The sequence below is a fragment of the Hylobates moloch genome, unplaced genomic scaffold, assembly GCF_009828535.3.
Source record: "Hylobates moloch isolate HMO894 unplaced genomic scaffold, HMol_V3 SCAFFOLD_17, whole genome shotgun sequence".
NCBI classification, from domain to species: Eukaryota; Metazoa; Chordata; class Mammalia; order Primates; family Hylobatidae; genus Hylobates; species Hylobates moloch.
The window spans coordinates 54,564,108-54,588,995 of NW_026652292.1; the positions used below are offsets into that span (position 1 = coordinate 54,564,108).

Below are 24,888 nucleotides of genomic sequence, written 5' to 3' on the forward strand. Positions count from 1 at the left end.
CTATGATCTGGTCCCTTATTTGTTTCTTTCCTACATTTCACAAATGTCACTTGGCCTGGTTTTCTAGAACACAAGTATTTCCCCATATTCATTAATATGACTGTTAGAACATGTTTCTAACTTGGACAATTTCAAAAGTATTTTGAAGTATTCCAAATGGAACTAATTAGTAGCTCATGAGGTAAAAGTACTGCCCTATGACTATATCTTGTACACCAAACTATAAAGAGTAATTACTGAATCAGTTAAATAGCACATACAATCTGTATGCATTGTTTCTTTTAATTGCAAAGGACAGCAGTTTCACCGAGCTAACTAACACACAATCCCCAAAACTGAGAATTTATTTGAATCATGCTGGGGGAATACCATTAAAGCCAAGGAAAAAATTAAACTGTGATGATATTGTGATAGGAGCTCCCAAGACCTCAACAGCAGAACTTCTGAAACTTCCAACTGGGCCTTTACTGACATAAGTTAGCTCCCAATTCGTAGCATCGTCTTTTCCCCTTCCTCTAAGTTGAAATTTGTGAGCACATCCATATGCATATGAACATTCAAAAGAAAGAGGGAAAGACAGAGAGACAGAAAGAGATGGAGATTTGAATGGTCCACATTATTCAGATGTCCACATCTCAGTCAGTCAACTCTTGTCTTGGGGCGGGGTCGCAGAGTGAAACATGTGGCCTGGTAATTACAGCTAATGTTTGTTGACCATGTACTGGGCACTAAATACTGTTCTCAGCACTGTCTATGTTCTAACTCATCTAAGCCTTTCAATGACTCTAGGGTCTCTTTACTATTAACCCATTTTACATATATACAAGCATATACAACAATAAGTGTCTTAAAATGTCCTTTCTTGCCTAGGAAAATGAGACGTATTCAAAATCTCAGATTTATGTAACACCTTATGTTTATCTGTGATGATCTTAGACATTTCTAATAATCATTCAGGTCAGGTTATACTGCATGAGTATCTTCGTTTTACACATGAAGCCACTGAGTCAAAACAATTGTGTGATCAACAATGGCCACAAAATTAATGCATAATAGAATAGAGACTAGAGGACTCAGGACCCCTTAGGAGAGGTCTGGAAAACACTCAAAGCATGTGGCCTGGGCCTTTCTTTTCACAGACTAGTAAATTTATTTTTATTTTGACAAGATCTTCTATAGTTTATTAATAAAATTAGGAAAAACACATTAAATATATGAAAGAATAAGCACTTGACACATTAACAATTAAGCATAATACTTTTATTTCTTGGGTTTACTGATACAGATCTATGTACATTCAATCAGAAGGCTTCTATCTGGAAAACAGAGAAAATTATATTTTTGGACAAAAATTTGAGGAAATAACTATATCATAATAGTACCCTAGGTCTGATATACTCATTTCTCCCAGCCAATCCCAGCCTAAATGTTAGTTTCCTATTAAACAGACCAGACCATATTTACTAGGTCAATATGTAAATATTAATAGCAAAAGTTTCAAAGTGAAACCTAAACCTTACTGTGGGCACTGGAAAACATAGCATAACTAACATAGCATAACTCTAGGCCCTGATGAATGACTGACCATACAGTAAGGAAGAAAAATAAGGTTGAAAGAAGGTGGAGAGAAATACATAGTACTACAGAATGTATGTCTTAGAGGTTAGAACTCTGATAAGCCTCTTAACTGAGCCTGAGACCTAAAGGAGACCCACCCATAGCAAGAACATGGAGAAACTCCTTTCATTAAATGTGATTCACTGAAAGTTCAATTGTGAGTCATAAGCAGCATTACTTTTATGTCTTTGTGACAAAGGCTAAATTTAAGAGAGATTGAATATAGAATATATTTCCATTTCTTTGTGTCTTCTTCAATTTCTTTCATCAATGGTATAGTTTTCAGTGTAGAGATCTTTTACCTGCTTGATTAAATTTATTTCTAAGTATTTTTTGTAGCTATTATAAATGAGGCTCTTTTATTTTTCAGATAGTTTTCTATTCATGTATAGAAATGCTATAGCTTTTTGTATGTTTATTTTGTATCTTAAAACTTTACTGAATTTGATTATTAGTTCCGAGAGTTTTTTTAGTGAAATATTTAGGGTTTTCTATACACATGATCATGTCAGCTGCAAACAGGGCAATTTTGCTCATAGATTGGAAGAATTCATATTGTTAAAATGTCTAAATTGATCTGCAGATTTGGTGTAAGCAGTATCAAAATAACAATGATATTCTTCCACAGAAATAAAAAAGTACAATACTAAAATTTATATGGAACCACAAAAGACTTCAAATAGCCAAAGCAATCTTGAGCAAAAAGACCAAAGCTTGATGCATTACACTTCCTGACTTCAAAATATACTACAAAGCAATAATAAACAGAATAGCATGGTAGTAGCAATAAAAATAGACAAATAGATCAAAGGAAGAGAATAGAGAACACAGAAATAAATCCATGCTCTTATAGCTAACTGATTTTTGACAAAGTTGCCAAGCATGCACAATGGAGAAAGGACAATCTCTTCTATAAATCATGTTGGGAAAGCTGGATATCCACATGCAGAAGAATCAGAAGAATAAAGCTAGATTTTTATCTCTTATCATATTAAAAAAATCAACTCGACCAGGCACCATGGCTCATGCCTGTAATCCTAGCACCTTGGGAGGCTGAAGGTGGCAGATCACCTGAGGTCAGGTGTTTGAGACCAGCCTGGTTAACATGGTGAAACCCCGTCTCTACTGAAAATACAAAAATTAGCCAGGCATATTGTTGCATGCCTGTAATCCCAGCTACCCAGGAGGCTGAGGCAGGAGAATCACTGGAACCTGGGAGGTGGAGGCTGCAGGAAGCCAAGATCACGCCACTGCACTCCAGCCTGGGCGATGGAGCAAGATTCCATCTCAAAAAAAAAAAAAAAAAGACAACTCAAAATGAATTAAAGATATAAATGTAAGACCTGAAATGATGCAAGTATTAGAAGAAAACATAGAGGAAACACTTTATCCTATTGGTCTGGGCAAGGAATTTTGGATGAGATAAAAGCACAAGCGATGAAAGCAAATGTAGAGAAATAGAATTATATCAAACCCAAAAGCTTTTGCACAGCAAAGGAAATAACCAATAGAGTAAAAAGACAACTTACAAAATGGTAAAAAAAACTATAAACTATGTATCTGACAAAGGGTTAATCTTCATAATAAGAAACTCAACAGGAAAAAAAAAATAATAATAATCCAATTTAAAAATGGATAAAAGACCTGAATAGACATTTCTCAATAGGAGACTTACAAATGGCCATAAGGTATATGAAGAAATGTCCAGCTTTATTTATTTAATTTATTTATTTATTTATTTATTTGAGACGGAGTCTTGCTCTGTCACCATGCTAGAGTGCAGTGGCGCCATCTCAGCTCACTGCAACTTCCACCTCCCTGGTTCAAGCGATTCTCCTGCCTCAGCGTCCTGAGTAGCTGGGACTACAGGCGCGCGTCCCCACACCCAGTTAATTTTTGTATTTTTAGTAGAGACGGGGTTTCACCGTGTTGGCCAGGATGGTCTCCATCTCTTGACCTCGTGATCCACCCTCCTCAGCCTCCCAAAGTGCTGGGATTACAGGCGTGAGCCACTGCGCCTGACTTAAGAAATGTTCAGCAGTATTAATCAGTAGTAAAATACAAATCAAAACTTTAGAGAAAAAAATCACCCCAAGCCTGATAGAATGGCTATTATCAAAAACATATAAAATAACAAATGTTGGCAAGAATGTGGAGAAAGAGGGACTTATACACAGGTGGGAACATAAATTAGTCTAGCCATATGGAAAACAGTATGTAGATTCCACAAAATATATAAATAGAGCTACCATATATTCTAGCAATCCCACAACTGGGTTCATATCCAAAGGAAATGCAATCAGTATGCTGAAGAGATATCTACACTCTCATGTTTATTGCCACACTCTTCACAATAGACAAGAAATGGAATCAAGTTAAGTATCCATCAATAGATGAATGAATAAAGAAAATGTGGTATATTCATACAATGGAATACTATTCATCCATAGAAAACAATGAAATCCTGTCATTTGTGGCAACATGGGTGAACCTGAAGGACATTAGGGTAGGTGAAATAAGCCAGGCACAAAAAGCAAAACTGGATGATCTCATTCATATGTGGTATCTAAAAGTTGATCTCATAGTAGTAGGGAGTAGAATAGTAGCTACTGGGACCTGGGGAGAGCAGGAGAGATGAGAGAATAGGGAGAGATTGGTCAATGAGTACAGCATTACAGATAGGAAAAATAAGTTTGGTGTTCTATTGCAGAGTAGGTTGACTAGGGTTAACAATATTATATTGTATATTTCAAAATAGCTAGAAGAGAGAATTTTGAATATTCTCACCACAAAGAAATAAATCTATGAGCCAATAGATATGCTAAATACTCTGATTTGATTTTACATATTGTATACATGTAACAAAATATCACACTGTACTCCACAAATATGTATAATTATTGTATGTCCACTATAATAATTTTTTAAATTAAAACAATAAAAAGCTTAAGGAGAAGATATTCTCTTTATTTATACTAGACACAGCCTATCTTTGGGGAAACTTAGGTCTAGGAGAACATATACCTAATGGGTTGAAGAGGGATTTTTATTAGTAGCAGCTGGCTCTATCACTGGGTAGTTACGGTAACAGCAGGAAACTAAGATCCTTACCAAGAAAACAAAGTGAGAAGAAAACCATAGATGCCCAGCATGCATTGAGACCCTGCCATATGGGCATTCCCAGTATCATCACGGGGCTAAAGTCCTGGTTTGGCAGATGAGGTCACAAGTCCTTTAAACGTCAATTTACATATGGCCATTTTCACTTTGCAGGATTTTCTCTTTCAACCACTCCAGAAATTTTACATTCAATATCAAGTGATATATCTTATTTATATCACTTATAACAAGAATTGTCTTGTTACCTACATAATAATGATTAACATTCAGGAATTTTATTGCATTAAGGGCCTGGTATGCAATATATATGATTGGGGACATGTATGGCAAAATCTACCCTAATGGGGTCTCTAAATTATATTCAAAGAGCAAATCTCCACCCAATCTCCATCCTTACTTTTCATGTATCATATGGCTTTAAAATGTTGTGATTAAATCTGGATAAATAAAACATTATTTCTGCAATGGAAATGTTGACAATGATCTTTCTTACTGAAATCTCTGCAATTTCAGATTAACTCTACAGTTAATAATATCTTTGGGTGGAAGAAAAGATTCTTAGAGAAGGACTCTTCTGAAGGTTACATGTATTATTTTTTAATACATCTCAGCCTTTCTGAATTCTCCTGGCAATCACTGTAATATAAAATATGGATTTCACAAACAGAAACAGAAGCTCAAACTCATTTTTTCTTTTTATATTAGTTCTGCCAAGTCCTTGATGCCTACTATAGGAAAAAATCTATATGTTTTTCTTGTAAAAGCTATCAGTTCAGTCCATTCCCTCAGAAGCCTTTGTTACTCCATAGACACATTTTCTCATAGGATAAAAGATGAAACTAATGTTTCATCACAATATTACAACATAATTTTAAATCATTGTAAATAGGTTGGTGGTGCTGGGGAATGGAAGAATAAAAGGTTAAACGTTAAAGAATTTTGTACCTTAACCTCTTGTTCCTTGAAAATTGAATGCATCTTTTTTTGCCTCATTAAGGTTTTATCCATTCAACCATTTATTCACTTATTCTTACTTTCCTAGAAGCATTCATTGAACATCATCGACATATTATCTTCACCCTGGATGCTACAAAAACAAAGAAGGTAAGTACTTAACTACAAAGAGCTCAATGCAATCATTTCTAATAAAGAGCTATGAAAAAATTGCTGCCACAACCCGGAAGAGCCATAAAGCAGGCCTTGTGGATGGAGCCAGATTTTCCTATACGGTAACAAAAGAGCTACAAAAGCTTCTCTTTCCTGTATGCAACTACCATCTTTATTCAATGAAGACACTTAATTGTCTAATGGTGCAAGCTCTCAAAGTGAATATAAAGAAGTCATTAACGATAGAGATTAGAATAAACTAAAAACAAAAATAGTAAATTCAGAAATATTTCTTTAATCCTTGCATGAAAGTAATATTTCATATTATAATCATGAAATAAATCAAATCATATTTCCCCACAACCCACATTATGTTCCTTCAGTTAAATAGATACTTAGTAGATGTGGTCATTAACAGTCATTACTTTAAAAATATACTGCATTTGCATTTAACAGATGTTTAGTGAGTGCCAAGTGTTGAAGGTATTATTTTGGAAATTAACATTTATGATGGGAGATTCATAAATTGTTGTTTCAGCTAGAAAGTGAATCTCTTCTAGATAATTGATAAAGCATAGAAAAAATATGTGTGATTTTTGTACCCAAAGAGCAAATTGAGTTTTCTTCTATTTTCTATTTCCTGTGCCTACATAATTTTTCTCCCTAAACTTCATGACGTTGAAATAGGATATTTAAGCCTCTAGGTCTTCATAGACTCCTGAACTAATGGGACTTAACTTGGACAACTGGCCTTTTATTTTTTCCAGTTAATATTATTCACCATAATGTACTCAGTAGAGTAGAGGTACAAATCTACCCAAAGATAATAAAAGTGACTGTTCTTTTGTACAATTTTGCATTAACAAATATGGTGATTAAAAAACAAACAGGTGATTATAAACACATAAACCTACATTAAGAGACTATGAATAAGGCTGATATATTTCACACTGTGCTTACGTTGTAATATTTTAAAATTTTCTTTAGGAGCTCTGGGGCCAGAGCACATCCTTATAAGTTAGGTTGCTGATATTGTTCCCTAAGAGATTTGATGTTCCTGCTGTCATTCATCCTAGACAACTAAGACCTTGAGTTGGCAAGCTTTTTTAAAAGCTGGAGGGTAAACTTGCTCTATGGGTCTTGGTGGAAATGGGAGATAGAGAAGAGAAAGGAAACCTTCCAGACTCTAAGTGGTTTCAGATGTTAAGGGATGGGAGGGATACTGTGATCTTCCCTAAGTGACATAGATATAAACCAAAGAACTGGTACAGTAAGAGATCCCAAGACAGATCTGGAATTGGCAGTAGTTTTTGCTTAACTTACTATTCTCCCATATCATTTTACCTACCTTCTGTTTCCTTAAAGTCAACACTAGTTTCAATTTGTGGAAAGCTGGAAATGGGATGATTCCCATGCACTGAGTATGTGCTCCAGACACCAGGTGGGGGCATGGCAATTGTGATTGGAGAGAGTGGAGGGGTCATCTTATCCGCCACATCAGAAGCTGAGGTTAGGATATTGTGGCAAGAGATGAAAAGTGAAGTAATGTGAGGAAACTTCATCCTGAATTCAACTAAAGCCCTGGAATACTTAAATAACCAGCTGACAACTTGGGGTTAAGCTATCTTGAATTTAACCTATTTAGCTCAGCCAATACAATTATGAAATAAAAAGTTAACAGTCTACTATTTTGTAGTACCTGGATAAAGAGGCCTAAGTGGTATCCTGTAAAGTTATGCAGAGTACTATCTGCATAGATCTAGTCAATGACCTTGTCAAGTAGCATCATTTGGTTTCCAGCTTTATGTGCATCAATTCTTCTTTATATGCAGCAGTTAATTTAATGTACCATATATCTTATCTCTAACTCCTTGGGAAACATTTGAATTTAGTTATTTTCCATTCTACTATTGACAATCTGTCTTCACAAGTCACATAGCGCTGTTACAAACACAAATCACTTGGCATACACAATCCAAATTAAGTATACATTTTGCCTGTGTTGCTATTTCATGGTAAATTTTATTTTCCATTTTCTTATTTTCATTTTCTGTCTTTTATTACCTTCTGATGACACTGAAATGCTGAAGAAGTAGATAAATATCTTGTTCTAACTTTGCTGATTAAAAAGAAAACAGTTAAGCCTTGTACATTTCACAGTAATGAAGAAAGGTTCATAAACATTTTATCAGGTCTGAAAATTTGTCACCAGATTTATGTGGAAACTGTCTGGGTGAACCTGCCTTCGTGCAAATTTGAAATGTCTTATTAAACTTAAAAATAAACATTGTTTCTTTTTCTTATTTATTAATAGTGAATGTAATTTTGTTTTATGATTCAAATTTTCTTTAGAAAGTGGCTTTATAATTGCACAGGAGACAAGAATTAGTTCTACTGGGGCTTTATATCAAAATGCTTCATTTCTAAGTGGATGAGATTTTTTGTGTATGCATCTTGTGCCTATTTTTTATGTTAATGGTATAATCTATCTTTTCCTCAGTTTGATAGAGGAAGCTGGCAATTAAGAATCTAATTTTGTATTTGATTTTGCCAAAGCTTCCTTCCATTTTAACTCATGAATTTTTTTTTTTTTTTTTTTTTTTTTTGAGACGGAGTCTCTGTCACCCAGGCTGGAATGCAGTGGCGTGATCTCAGCTCACTGCAACCTCCACCCTCCGAGTCAGTTCTCCTGCCTCAGCCTCCCAAGTAGCTGGGATTACAGGCGCCTGCCACTGCGCTGGGCTAATTTTTTGTATTTTTAGTAGAGATGGGGTTTCACCATCTTGGCTAGGCTGGTCTTGAACTCCTGACCCCTTGATCCACCCACCTCAGCCTCCCAAAGTGCTGGGATTACAGGTGTGAGCCACCGCGCCCGGCTGAAATTTTTAACTTAACACACCCCAATCCACATCCCCATCCCGAACGTTTTTGTTTCTCTGGGTTTTCTTAGCCTTAGCCTGTTTAAATGAGTAACAATGCATGTTCATCATACAAAACTTGTACCCCTTCTGGTAGATGTCCAAATGGAAGCTGGATATACCTATCTTTTGCTTGTCAGGGTACCTTCCAGATGACTGCTCGCTTCCTATTCTCTTCCTTTAACACTTTTTTTTTCCTAATTTAAAATTATTTTGACGTTTTGAAAGTCTAGTTTGCTTGCTCTAAAAAAATAATCTTGGGCTTTGAACTGCTTTTAATTGTACCTTTTGATTTTTCCATTAATGTTTTTTAATCCTCCCCAACTCCAAATGCTTAACAAAATTGTAATAACCTAGATACTGTTAACCATCAAAGCCCTATTTAATTATTCATTTGACCTCCATTTCCCTCTACCTTTGCCATTCACCCATCCTAAAGTACATTTTAGACACGTCAGAATTTAGAGTCCATTCATTTCAACCCTTTTATATTCTTCCTACACAGTCTACATACATCTAGAAACTAATGACATAACCTTATAAATGAGAAAACTACGTAATGAAAACTAAAATGTCCTGTCACATCCTCTGGTAACTTACTCACCTAGATAGCTATAAATAGCATTGTTAAAATGACCTATGGCATTTCCTTCTACTGGGGGCTCTAGAGGCTTTTCGTGTATGCAACTGAAAAATAATTGTGTTCTCTATAATTCTACATTCCAGATTGTTCTTGCTGCTAATATTAGAAAGAAAATAAAACTTCTTGGTAATACATTTCTCAAAAACATGAATTCTGAGTATAACACGGGTTAGCAATTAACAATTTGGCCATCTACTTTCTTTAATATTAAAATAACAGAACCCCTCATTTTGCACGAGTAAAATATTTTTGTACACCACCTCTAGTATTAAGGTTTCATCGTTACTTAGAGCACAATTAACTCGCTGTACATGTGCAATTAAATGCATCATTTTCATTTTTTAAAGTTTCAAAATGATTATGATAAAGTTGTAATGTAAGTAGTAAATGAAGTAGAAAAAGAAAGATCTACTACAGGTCAATCTCTCAGTCCATAAAATTGATACAATTTACTTTTAAATCTTGCCTTTTACCCTAGACTCTTTTTGAATGTAAAGGAAAAATATTCTAAAGTATCAAATGAAGGCCTTCTGATATTTCTATGATGGCAGTCTCATAATTATCACCCCCACTGGCACCCAATCAGTACTACCAAAGGTGAGTGTTGCTTCAGGGAAAAGTGGCTCCTGCCCAGACTGAAGTCATCATTGCTTATTGTGGTGCCTGAAAGCTGACCTCATAGAGTCTCTAGCAAAACAATACTTTTGAAAGTCATACTTTCTTAAGAAAGAAGTCTTCTAAACTCTAAAAGTTCCTCTTTAATATTAGTCAAACATAGTTTACCTTAATCATACAATCTCACCATAGGTAGTGTGATGACAAGGACGTCGATTTCAGCCAAAATTTTGTTCAGTCATTCATCCAGTTTAGCATTTGCCCTTCTTTTTACTTGCAATATTATTCCATTTTCAAGACTAATTTATATATTTACTTCAACTATACGGATGGGTAAGGAAGATAATGTAAATGAAGATCCTATGCGACAATAATTCATGATTGAAAGCTCTTCTATTGTTGAAAAGAAGAGTAAAAATTGGCAGAACAAAATGTCAGATGTGGGTGTCCCTAGTGTCAACCTCACCTGGTGGTCAACCTGATGGGAGAGAATAGTAGACATAGCCAAATAGGTTTAATGTAAAAAACTAATGCATGTGTGTTTTGAGGTGAAAAAAAATAAAAATAAAAAATAAAACTTCCAGGCTTGCTCCTTGCTTTATTTCCCATATCCTGGGAAAGTTGCTAAACCTTTGGAAAACTTATTAACTCAGCATGATGCCACAGTCCCCCTGGTGTCCATCCTGTGTTAGCTTCACAGTGGCTGAGAGAGTGTCCTAGATTCCCTACAACCTACATATGATGTAATGCATTCTCATATGCCTAATAATACATTTAGAAATGACACAATAAACCAATGGGTTGAGTAAGTACAGTGTCAAAGCAAGGAAGTCTCAGAAGCTAATTGAGGGATGACCAACTTTGGCAGTAGAGACCAAAGTCATTCAACCACACAAGAGACTTAAATGTGGTTCCAGGATTCTTCCTGCCACCATGAAAACACCCAATGCTATCTTGAAAACAACAAAAGGAGAGACTTAAAAGAGAGACAGCACTAGTAGGAAATTTAGTTTTTGATTAGACTAACATCCCAGCATTTGGTCAGAGATTTTTTCCTGCACTCTTCATTTTATCACATCAATATCATACATCTACACATAAACACACACACAAACACACATCCATCTTAACAGAGGCTTATTTGGTTTTAAAATACAAACAAATAATGTTCATGGTATAAAAGAATTTTAGAAAATATCTAGTCCAGCTTGCGTTTTTTTTACTCTACATGGACAATTGAAGATGATCTAGAGGTTCAATGAATTGCTAAAGGTCACATAATTAGTAAACAAATAACCAAAATCCTAAGAGTTTATCACAGCCATGTAATAACTAGGTCAGTGTTTTTTTACACACAAAAGAGTTTATTAAAGTCACTTGGTTTTCATCATTTCAAATACAGAACTAGTTAATTCGTTGCCTTATCTATCAGAAAAATATTTCGTTATATTATGAGTCAGCATTATTATGAGCAATTTGGATGGAAAGTTAAATACATCCATGTTCCTTGCTATTGAGTTTACAATTGTTAGAAATGTAAATGAAAAATACATAAGAACACATTATTTTCATAAAAGAAAGGGAGAAAATGCATGTATAAAAGATTAGAATCCAAAATTGCTTATCAGTTTGTTACGGATTACAGCATAACTGGGGTGTCACAGACCCTGCCAATTGTTGAGTACAACTCTATAAATTTACAATCTAAAACTCAATTTGACTAAAAGATCCCCCTAACTTCTAATATTCTTTATCTCATATACTCCTGAGAATCCTCAGTGATACTCAGATAAATTAATTAAATGAAGAGACTTTAAACTCTCCCAGTAGAAGATCCTAGGTAAAATCACTTTCTCTCTTAAAATTGCTGGGTCAGAGATGGGCATTGAGAATGTTTCATAGAATTAGAGGTGCTTCCTGCTGCGCTGCGGTCCTTTTCTCCAGGATCACTGCTCTTGTCACCCCTCTGCTGTCTTTCCTGCTTTGCTGTGTGGTGTCAATGCATTGCCCAGGCTGCTGCCATCTCCATCAAAAGAGATATGACCTTTAGACTGTCGTCTCCAGTGGTCTACTGCTCTGCTATCCATCTGGGGGAAAAAGCTTTTCTGCTTTGTCTCTAGCCTTCTATAAAGCAAGGCCTTTTATTTATATTAGAATTCATGCATTAAAAGAATATAGAAATATATCAAACATATCCAACTTCTTGCTTAATTCTAATAAAAATTGTTTTGTGATTTTATTTTTGCATTGTTTTATACTTTCACTCCTTTTATCTGTATCTTATCGTGTACATTTTCTAATTACTTTGTGCAGAAGCAAAGAATGGTTTTATTCTTGTTTTGTAAAGGATGACATTTAGAATGAGAATGCTGTAGTTCACAGTGCTAGTGACAAGGTTGAAATGAGAATACAAGTCTCCTGGCTTTAATTTTCTGGCATTTTCATAACCATGCATCATTTAATACTTTCATTCAGCATTATGGGCAAAGACCCTTGACAAATGTCTTGATATATATAAAATACTAAATAATTTAAACGCAATTTCTTCCCCAAATAGACTTTTTAAAATAAAAAAATTATTCATTCATTTAAGTAATAAATCGTAGGCACCCTCCATCTTAACAGGAGGCTATAGAGCAGCTTTGGGTCATTGGTGACCAAGAAATGCCCTACATTTACACAGACGTAGTGCCCTTAAGCTCTATACTGTTGCACCAATGAACCTGCTTCCAAAAGTCTTACTCGTCTGTCAGGATTTTCTCTCAGGAGCCCTATATTTTTTCCTACACCCATGGAGGAGGAAGTGTAAATTAAGGCATCCAGATTGGGATCAGGAAAATCTTTTTCCCTCCAGTTCTAATATAGAGTAGGTTCAAAATATCTATTGAAAAAATGATGCAGAAGGTTGATCAAACATGACTTCACACAAATTATGGATAAGGTTTGATGTTTTTTTCCAAACGATCTTCTGGGAGCCAGAAAAGTCAGGAAATATCCTTGTAAGTTAAGAAATTTTTTCTCTGGGTTCGCAATTATAAAATTATTCTTCCTAGAGAAAGTAGATTAAATCCAGGTGAGGGTGGGAAATGGAATTATTTTATTACCCAGCAGCCTCTTACAATCTTAATGTATTTCCAGGAAGACTATATTGTTTTATATGAAATGTGTACAGAGCTAGAATAATTTTATAGAAAATGGCAATTACTTTTCTAATACCCCTGAAATCAGATGTCATTCAGAATGTAAAATTTTCAGGTTTGGAAAAAAATAATAAGGTTCATACATCAAAGACACGTGGTACCTGCTGAACGGTCTGAGATAGCAATGCCAAAATCAAATCCAGAAATATTTTTTGGAAGCAAAATGTATGACTATCTCCGTTAAGCAGGAAATGAAGATTATAAATTGTCTCATATCATTTCAAACAGGCTTTGCTGCCAAAAGAGTAAAGGACAGATGAAGTTATTACCAAATGAATGGCAAATCTCTTTTTGGTTTTCAAAACTTTTAGGATTTTGGAAAAGGAGATAAGTGATTGTGGCAGACAAATAATTGCAGCAGAGATAGCAGATAAAGCACCTGTGTTGCTTTATCTGTTATCTCTGAAGATAATTGAGAATTATAAGAACTCCATTCTGACCTCCAGATTAGGAACAGATACAGGTACCTATGGCCTACATGGGCAATATTGGCAGAAATCGCCAAAGATAGTTGGATTAGAATGCACAGCAGGGTAAATAATCATAAATATTTCTTCTTTGATTGAATCCTAACATGCCATCTTGTCTCAGTTTTACTGCAATGTCACTAGCTGCTCCTTCATGTTCTCCTTTGCTCTTGCCTCATTTTCTTAACTGCTCAATACTGAAGAGCTAAAGTACTTGGACATATCCCTTTTTGGAATGCATTTGCTCTATTGGTAATCTCATTCAGTCTGAAGGCTTTAAAGCCATATAAGTGCTTTCTAATTTATTCTGTGTCTGATTCTTCTCTGAACTACAGACCCATTAATACTGCTGTCTTCTCTACATCTCCACTTGAATGATGTATGAGCATCTTCAGGCATAACATGTTCAAAACTGAATATTTATTATCCCACAAACTCCACTCCCTCTTGCAGCCTTCCAAAATGTTTTCATTGTTGTTCCAGACACATATAGTTACTCCATTCTTTTAGCCATCTTATTATTCACACATCACTATCATCTTATACCATAATTTGTTTATATCTTTCTCCTATTAGAATCTGTGATTCATGAAGGTGGGAAGAATGACTTACAATGTTGGAATTTAATTTTGTTCAACATTATTTGAGATAGATTGTTTGATGATCAAACTGCTTTTCTTAACAATGGCATGCCCTAACATTATTGCTTGCCAAGATTAGAGGATCTGTAGCCACACAAAAGAAAGCTCCAACACATATCATGGCATCATTACAACAATATTCTTACTTTGATTTTCTCAAAATGTGTTCCTCAGAACTATAGTCCTATGAGCCTCTCCCACCAAAAATATTTTATAGTCATTCAAGTATGTAACAGGTGGCACATATAGAATAGTCTCCTCTTTGAGGTTCACAATCTCAGTTTCTGACAATCTTTCAGTAAAGTTGTTTTATCTAGAGTTTTCCAGTTATTCAACAATGGAACACTTTTTTGCATAACATCTATTAGCACATTATTAAAGCTATTATTTTTTCTGATAGTTTTTGGAGATATTTCTCTAACCTACTTAAACCTGTGTAAAAAGATAAAAACCTAAAGGGAAAATCCCCTGGACTAAACAGAGGCCTACTTAAATGCTGTCATTCAAATCTTTCCTTTGAATGTTTAGGCAAGCTGTCCAGGCCTGGCATAGGGAGGAGATCTAGCAGGCCTATGTGCAACTTCCTAGAATGCTTTTTAAGGGGAAATATCTGTGTCTACTTCAAATAAATAGATACCAAATGGCTGCTGTCCATAACTGTACTAGCTGCTGGCTGAGCTAGAGGAGGCTAGGGAAACATGAGATTCCAAGATTCCTCGTGATGGAATTGTACAGCATGACTAAAATTAAAAGCAGAAGCAGGCCAAGCACTTAACTCCAGTGCAGGTCCAGGGAAGGCATATTTATCTGGACACCAAGTGACTCCAGGGTATTTAGAGATCTCCTCTTGCTCAAGTCAATAGGACAGATGCTTTGGGTGTCAAGTTAGAGCTGGTTGCCTGAAAGCTCCAGGTAGACTGAGAGCATGCTCATAAAAATAGGCGCTGTAATTGGAATGTATTGGTTCTGTGCAAAATTCATATTGAAACTTAACCCCCAGTACAACTGTATTAAGAGACATTGGTCTGCCCTCATGAATGAATAAGGTCCTCTTATAAAAGGGCTTGGTGGATGGAGCTCACCGTTTTCCACCCCTTCTGTCTTTTCAGCCATGTAAGGACACAGCATTCCATCCCTCCAGAGGATGCAGCAATAAGGCACCATCTTAGAAGCAGAGACCAGGCCCTCATCAGACACCAACCAACTAGGGCCTTTATCTTAAACTCATGGCCTCCAGATCTGAGATACATAAATTTCTGTCATTTATAAATTACTTATTCTGTGGTATTTTTATAGAAGTACACACCGACTAAGACAATAGGAGAGCATATCTTCCCTGTCTATTGTCAGTGCAACAAAAGCATGTTCAAAAATTTAGTGTCATAATACTTCATACAAGCAACATTCAGGAAGCCACATTATAAGACAAAAATGTCATGTTTCATCCTGGTGAGTCTAAGGTGAACTTTTTATTGTCATCACTTCATTATAAAAGTGGAAGAGATTACACTGCCAAAACCACACCTGTTAAGCTAAGTACCCCAAGTCAACTTTTTCACTTACGTAATATCATCTGGTTCAAAGGAATATTAGTTAGCAACTTCGGAGAGTTACTGAACTAAATAGAAATGGGCAAAGTTTAAGAAAACCGATTATGTACAGATGATGTTAATTACATACACCCTTCCAGAAGGCTCGTTTTCTTATTTACCCATTAAATTGCTAATATTTGGCTCTCAGAATTACAGCCTTTTTTTCCAAGAGGGCTTATTGCTTCCAACGCCTGGTACAAGGCCAACATCATTATTTTGTACCTTTCAAGTCTCAAATTGAGTATTTTTTGTAGTCCTAGATTTAACTTTTTTCAGCGCCTATAAATAAGGACTATCTTTGTAACTACATCCACCATTCCTCAAGTGGCTGTCCCTCTGGACTCTTGCTTTAGAAAGTTTGCAGTGACTTTGTACAGCCTTAAATCTACTATTCTTAACCTTTGTTTCCTGTTTTTCCCCAATCCTAACATTCTGGATTCTTTGTCTTTGTCACTGTATTTAAGAATCTCTTTGTTTTGAAAGGATTCCTTCCCCCAGCACCAAATCTGAATCACTGATTTCTGACTTCATGCATTCCAATCCCTTATCTACCCCTTTTGTTCCTCTTAATATTTCATAATTTGAATATAAAATATGCTATTTTCTACTGACATCAATAAAATGATATTTTCCAGAACATCTCATATAGATCCTTTTCCTCATTAAAATATGGAATTTATATAAGTACATATTTGCATGTTAAGAGTATCGTTTCTCCTTCCTTTATATTTGTTGACATCAATAAGTATCCTATGGAAAAATATCTGTAATATGTGACCTTTTAGAAGCAGCAACTATAAATTCTTCTATATGTCTCTTGATCTGCAACTGACATTTAGCTAATCGACATACTGAAATTAAAAATTACATTAGTAAAATTAAAAGTATTCAAGATAGGTAGATTAACTAAGATAGTATGGAGATACTACAAACCCTTTAATAAACATATCATTTTTAAAAACAGTGAGGGCTGTAATCTGGATTTTTAAGGAGGTTTGAACCTTAATTGGGTCTATGACCAGCATTGGTTTAGGAGGCTTTTTAATAGCATGAATACTAATTAAGGAATTTAAAATCCTGCCTGTGGAATGTTATTGGGTTTGCCCCAGTTGAGCAATTCTATATAATCCATCATTAGAAGACCTAAAAAGGAAAACACAGAGAGAGAAAGGGAGAGAGAGATTGCGTGTATGTTAAGACTTCATTGAACTCACAGGACAGTTGAATGACCAGGTTGAATGTTTGCTTACCAATAAAATGTGTAATAAATGGCTTTGTGATTGATGCATTTTGTGTATTAAATGGCTTAGTGATTGATGCATTTGCTCTTGCACCTTGCTCTTATACCTGGAATGAGGTTTGGGGGAAGAAGCTAATCTTTCCTTAAACATCTTTGGGGGTTTGTCATTATCTGCCAAAAATAACATAAGTGTTGTGAAGGCCAAACTCTCTTAAGTTGGTTTGCAACACCTTAATTTTATATTTATACATAAAACAAAAGGATACAAAATTGGGATATTGTCTGTACTCCATTCTCAAACTATCATCACATTTTCTTGGTGGGTGGAAAAAAAAGGAGGAGGAATATTTTCACAAGCACAATTTCAAAGCTTCTAATTTATGTAAGGGCTCTAAAGTTTTCCAAACTATATAAAAATGTTAATGCCAAAATCATCTTTAAAAGAAATAAATTATGCATAAAATATATTCCTGGCATGCAACTAGTAACTGGTAAGCTTTTTAAAATTAAGCTTTTCATTTGGAAGTGATTACATATTTACACGAAGTTGTAATAAATCATACAGAGAGATACTATGTACCCTATGCCTAGATTCTCCCAGTGGTAGCATCCTGCAAAACTGTAGTATAATATCACAACCAGGATACTGACATTGATACTAATGTAGTCAAGATACAGAACAGTCTCATCACCACAAGTATTCTTCCAGTGACCTTTTTATAACCACAACCACTTCCCTCCCACACCCCTTTTCCATTATTAACCCCGGAAAGTCACTAATATGTTTTTATTCCTGTATATTGTCATTTTAAGAAAGTTATATAAATTGACTCGTGCAGTATGTAACCTTTCGATATTGGCATTTTTCACTCAGCATAATTCTTTGGAGACTCATCCAAGTTGTTGACTGTATCAAATAGTTTGTTTCTTTCTTTTTCTGCTGAGTAAGTATTCCATATGGATATACTACTGTGTTTTCAAACTTTCACCTGCTCAAGGACATCTGGGTTGCATAAAGCTAAACATATGCATACAGGTTTTTGCATGAACATAAGTCTTAATTTTTCTGGGATAAATTCGCAAGAGCATAATTGCTAAATCATATGGTAGTCATATGTTTAGTTTATTAAGAAATTGCCAACTGTTTTCCAGAGGAGCTGTACCATTTACATTCCTACCAGCAATGCATGAGTGATCCAGTTTCTCCAGATCCTGACCACCATTTGCTTCTGTCACTATTTCTTATTTTAGTCAAACTGATATGTGTATAGTGAGAACTCACTGGTTTGATTTTTCACTTTTCTAATGATATGAAACACCTTTACGTTTGCTTATTTGATATCTGTATATCCTCTTCAATAAATTGTCTGGTCATGTCTTCTTTCCATTTTCTAATTGTATTATTTAATTTTTACTGTTAACATGAATAAGTTCTTTATATTTTCTGGATAATAGTCCTTTGCAAATATAATCGTATTATAATTATGATTATATTGTGATATTGTCATTAAGGTTTTTTTCCTCAGGTCATAATTAAATGAATGAGTGGTAAAATTTCTCAGATCTTTTTTCTGCATTCATTGATATGATCATATATAATTATCATGCATCAGATCAGTAGTAATATTTTCTTCTTAACCATTAATATAGTGAACTACAGTGATAAATTTTCAAATATTAATCCAGGCTTGCATCCCTGGAATAAACTCCATTTAGCTAATATATATATATATATATAAAATATATATAAACTAATATATATAATATATACTAATATATTATATATTAACTAATATATTATATATATTAACTAATATATAATATACATAAACTAATATATATTATATATTAACTAATATATAATATATATAAACTAATATATATTATATATTGACTAATATATAATATATAAAGTAATTAATATATTAAATATATTAATATATTATATATAATAATTATTTAATATAAATATATTAAATAATTAATATATTAATATATTAAATAATATATATCAACTAATATATTATATGTTAACTAATATATAATATATATTAACTCATATATATTATATATAATAATAAACATAAATATAAAATCATATAAAATATCAATCATATATATTATATATATTAATAAATATAAATATATAAATCATATATATAAATAAATAAATATATTAGATATTAATCATATATAAAAATATATTAATCATCATATATTATATATTAATAAATATATTATATATATTAATCATATATATTATATATATATTAAAAAATATATTAATAAATATATTATATATATTAATAAATATATTAATCATATATATTATATATTAATAAATATAAATATATTAATCATATTTAACTAATATATATAAACTAATATATATATAGTGTGTGTGTGTGTGTGACAGAGTCTTACTCTTGTCACTCAAGCTGGAGTGCAATGGCGTGATCTCGACTCACTGCAATCTCTGCCTTCTGGGTTCAAGCAATTCTCCTGCCTCAGCCTCTCAAGTATCTGGGATTACAGGTGCCTGCCATCATGCCCAGCTAATTTTTTTTTTTTTTTTTAAATGAGACGGAGTCTTACTCTGTCACCCAGGCTGGAGCACAGTGGCACGATCTTGGCTCACTACAAGCTTCGCCTCCGGTGTTCACGCCATTCTTCTGCCTCAGCCTCCCGAGTAGCTGGGACTATGCCAGGCTAATTTTTGTATTTTTAGTACAGACGGGGTTTCACTATGTTGGCCAGGCTGGTCTCGCACTCCTGACCTCTGGTGATCCACCCGCCTCGGCCTCCCAAACTGCTGGGATTACAGGTGTGAGCCAACGTGCCCGGCCAATGGTATATATTTTTTATATACATTGCTGAATTATATTTGCTTAGATTTTTTAGGGATCTTTATATTCATGGGGAATATGGTAAATTGGTATGCGTATAATTGTGTATTAATATACACTCATGTTAGTCATCTTTCATCATAGAATACTCAAAATTTAAAGACAGTCAAGGATTTGAATGACAATCTCATTTTTTGACTCTTACCTCTCACCTAGCTTTGTTACTTAGAATACAATTGCATGTTCTTTTTTTTGTTGTGATTTTTTAAAATGTTTCCTCTAGGTAGCTACAGTTGTTATTCGTCCTTCATTACTGGTACCATCACCGCTGTTGGTTACCTTAGAATCACTGTCCTCCACACCATTGTGTTTGAGGTCCTCTTCCATTCCTCTTCTCATATTGACCCTAAAACTCAAAGGATATCATATCTCCCAATTGTATATTGCCATTCAATTAGTGTAAGAAATTCTTTTCGTTGAGATATTCTACTTATGTTAAACCCTACATTTATTTGTTTTTTTATTTGTCTGTTTTCTTTTGAAAAAAGAATTAAAAGCATGTCCTGCAGCCATGCCAAAGGACATTTGAGTGGCTCACTACACGCTCAAACAAAAAGAGAATATGCACTACAAATCCTATGGAGAAGGGTTAGAGAGGGCTCCCTGCCTTCCAGGTAGGCAATATTACCAGTAACAAACAAACAAACAACAGAAAAATGAGACTGCCAAGGTGCCATTTCTGTTTGTATATAGTTTATAACATAATTGGTACGATTTGGAGCTGATGTATCAAACAGCATATATATTTCAGCCCTGAGTTGCAATTCATCAGGTCATAAGTAAATTGAATCTTCTTTTAAGTTTTTTGTGCTAGAAAGAATCAGGAAAATTTGATAATGAAAAGTGAATGCCTGCCCAAAAGTTTAATAGGTTAAAAATTTGTGAGAATTACTAAATGAATTAAACTAGCATGAATTGACTTAAAAGAATAAATCAAATCACCACCAGTAAAATTGGAAAACTTTAGAAACTACCTAAAGAAATAAATAAGACTAATATATTTTAATGTCTACCAATGACATATGATCTTTTTATGTTTTTTTAATAAGAAGAAAAAAGATAAAAGAGTTTGTATTATTAAAGAGTAAGTAAATTATATTTTTTAATAGATATTGAATAAATGTTAGCTGAAATTACTCCAGAGACATAGAATCATAGTGGGAAATGGCATTCTGTGATTTTCTTTGCCCCATTTTCAATTAAGAAACACGAATTTGTATTTCAACTCCTCTGCATAGCTCTCTCTGGGCTTTCTGGGTGAAGCAAGCAGAAAAGGATTCTGAAGTTGTCTACTCGGAGGTCATCAAAATAGTTCTCCATTTATTTATGTCATATGTTGAGTTTAACTATTTTTTCTTTTTTTTTTTTTTTTTTTGAAGAGACAGACATCCTACAATTTTTGCTGATATGTATCAGGTAGCTTGAAATCACAACTGAAATTGAATTAAAAATAGATTATAAGCCTTACTTCCCCATGATTTTTTGTCATAGAATGTAGTAAAAGTGTTCTAGCACAGTGCTCTTCACATAGTTATGAGAAACTAGAGCGTGGACTTTTATTATGTATTCTCCAAGTATCTGCTCTAGCAAAGAAGCATATTAAATCTCTAGGAAAGCCATTGAAGTTTAAATTTATGGGCAGACTTAGCCCATAAAATTGGGATGATACACAAACATATTTAGTCATACCGCTAAATCAACCAACACTATGAATTAATTCAACATGCCATTAAAAACACATTTCTTTCACTGCAGAGTAAATGTATCTATGACTTACAGCCTAACAAGTAATGGGACTTCAAAATACTATTATATGTCATCTTGGATGTGAAATACACTACATCAGACTTGATCTATGCAATGGACCTTTTTCACTGAATATGGATCCAGGCACAATTTTTCTTGTCCTTAATTTATATGTAAAATCATGATCTGAAACTAATATATTAAATTATGTTTTTAAGTTCTTCTGAATAACTTTATGTATTTTAACTTGATTTTGTACTCTCTAATTTTATTGTACCAATATCATTTGCATTATCCATTTTTCCATCAGTGGTAGCTTATCATGTGAAATAGATGCAGCAAGAATGTTCATTATAGCTATATTTAACAAGATATAATGTAGATATTTTTATAATCATAAAATTCAAGAGGGAGCATGTATTGAAGTCCATGATCTTTCTGTAAGTTGCAAAACTAAATATTATAAAATAATATGTGTGATAGTGAATGAATTTTGAGTGCATATTCTGTACCAGACTCTGGATAAATGCTTTACAAATATGAACTCACTTAAATCACTTAACCAGCCCCTAGCATAAAAATTATTATCCCCATTTTAGAAAGAAGAAAATTGGGATTTCAATAGGTTAAATAACTGATCCAACAACAACAGTTAGCATCTTATAACTGCCATTTAGAATTCTTTATTTACTTTAAAGTGGTTTATGAGTTCTACGGGCATACCGCCCTGCCCAATCTTGTCTAAAATGGTTTATGAGGTTGCACATGTAGAGAGATGAAAAAGAGTCTTCATGGAATTTTCTGGTATGGTTTAGATCCTAAGTAGAGAGACTGGTCTGCATTGGTGATTTGGCTCAGAAATGGGCGTTTATGAAGATCCAAGATTCAAAGGTGGGTGTGGAGAGATGGATTCTGCTTGAACTTAAATTGATAGTGAAGGGCTCTAGAGCACTCTGTTTACCCTATATCCAAACATTGGATAAGGTAGGTCTTTCTGACAAGAATTTTAAAATGGACATAATCTTGCTTAGGTCTGCAAATAATTGACTAGCAATATCTTAAGGAAGTGTGGTCTCAACTATGCAAAAGAAAAGACATAGTTTTAAAGTATATATTATTTAAAAACAAGCAAAATTTTGGAAAACATTTAAAGTAAACTTGGACTCCAAACTAACAGTTAGAAGATTAAAAGAAAGAGGAACAGACAGAGATGGGAGGAGAAAACTTAAACAGAAAAATAAAATAATGAAATAAAATGAAATATCCATCAAGAAGTAAAACTTGCAGTGGTGGTAAAAAACAAAATGGCATCTAGAAATCCAAGTCAGTGATGCATATCACATTGAGGCAAAAATAAAGAAGAAAACTATAAGAATTATGATAAGAGTGGAGAAAAAAAAGATATAGGTATGATGGGCATTCCTGAAGAGAAAAAACAGAACAAGTGAAAAAGTAGCAACTATTAAAATCAAAATATCCTAGACTACTGATCAAAATTTCTTACCATTCACAAAGCAAAATCAATGGAAGAGATTAGTGTCTAAATCCATCCTACATCTTGTCTTGTGTTGTTATTTAAGGGATAAATATCCCTTCATCCAGGCAGATAAAAATGATGTAATAATATGGTTAATTGCATGATTTTCATTAATGCTAAATTCAAGAAGGAAAGTATTAAACTCTGAAGAGTACTGAAAGAAAAATTTGTGATCCAGCAATTCTATACCCATTCAGGTTTTATTCATGTATGTGACTAAGAAGATTTAAATCCTAAATGGCTAAATAGAATGTCTTTCATAAAATAAGTATTTTATGAATGGTGATAAAGTTAATTGAGCCAGAATGCAGCTGACTAGATTTTCCTCTTCATCAAAATGTTTAGCAGAATTTTTTTGGGGGGGGGAGAGAGGCAATTCCTGAAAAAATTGGTATTTTAAATGCATTTGTGAAAACAATCTCCAAATTAAAGTTCATTCTGCTTAATAAACTCCTGAGTTCTTAGTACCAGTGTTTTACCTCTGCCAACACTATTAGAGCTATTAAAATTTAACAAAAGATTAAGAGAATGAGAAGACAAGCCACAGACTAGTAGAAAACATTTGCAAAAGACATTTGGTAAAGAACTATTATCCAAAATATACAAAGAACTCTTAAAGTTCAACAATAAGAAAACAAACAACATGATTTAAAAATGGGAAAAAGACCTGAACAACCACTTCACCAAAGAAGATACACAGATGTCAAATAAGCACATGAAAAGATGCTCAACACTATGTATCATTAGAGAATTGTAAATAATTAAACAGCAATAAACTACCACTACAACCGATTAGAATGGCCAATATCCAAAACACTGGTTAACACCAATGCTAATGAGAATATGGAGCAACTTCAGGAACTCTCATTCATTGCTGGTGGGAATGAACACTGGTGCAGCAACACAGAAAGTCAGCTTGGCAATTTGTTTCCAAACTAAATATACTTTTACCATGCAATCCAGCAATCAATAACACTCCTTGGTACTTATCTAAAGGAGTTGAAAACATGTCCATGCAATAACCTGCACATGATGTTTATAGAGCAGCTTTATTCATTGCCAATACTTGGAAGCAACAGGTATGCCCTTCAATAGGTGAGTGGATAAATAAATTGTGGTACATGCTGATAATGGGATATTATTCTGAAAAAGCTCTATTCTACATGATTCCAACTACATGACATTCTGGAAAAGGCAGAACTGTGTAGACAATGAAAAAGATCAGTGATTGCCAGGGGCTGGAGAGAAGGAGGGACGAATAGGCCAAATACAGAGGGTTTTTAGGACACTGTCCTAAAAAACTTATAGAAGGTAGAACCAAAGAGTGAACTCTAATGTCAAAACTCATAGAAGGTACAACACCAACAGTGAACTCTAATGTAAATGGTGGATTTCAGTGATAAAGCCATATCAATGTAGGTTTATCAATTATAAAATATGTGCTACTCTATTATGGGATGTTGATAATGGAAGAAGCTATGCATGTGTAAAGGCAAGTGCTATATGGGAAATCTGTGTTTTCTGCTCAATTTTGCTGTG

General features: G+C 33.9%; 1 long non-coding RNA gene across 1 annotated transcript in view; it reads left to right on the forward strand.

Moving 5' to 3' along the window:
- LOC131381755 (uncharacterized) overlaps positions 1–18,377 on the forward strand; it is a 64,179-nt gene extending 45,802 nt beyond the window's left edge. The window contains exons 2-3 of the long non-coding RNA XR_009210674.1: positions 5,780–5,841; positions 18,313–18,377. This is a non-coding gene — a long non-coding RNA (uncharacterized LOC131381755). The remainder of the gene's footprint in view (positions 1–5,779; positions 5,842–18,312) is intronic.
- The last annotated feature ends 6,511 nt before the right edge of the window (positions 18,378–24,888 follow it).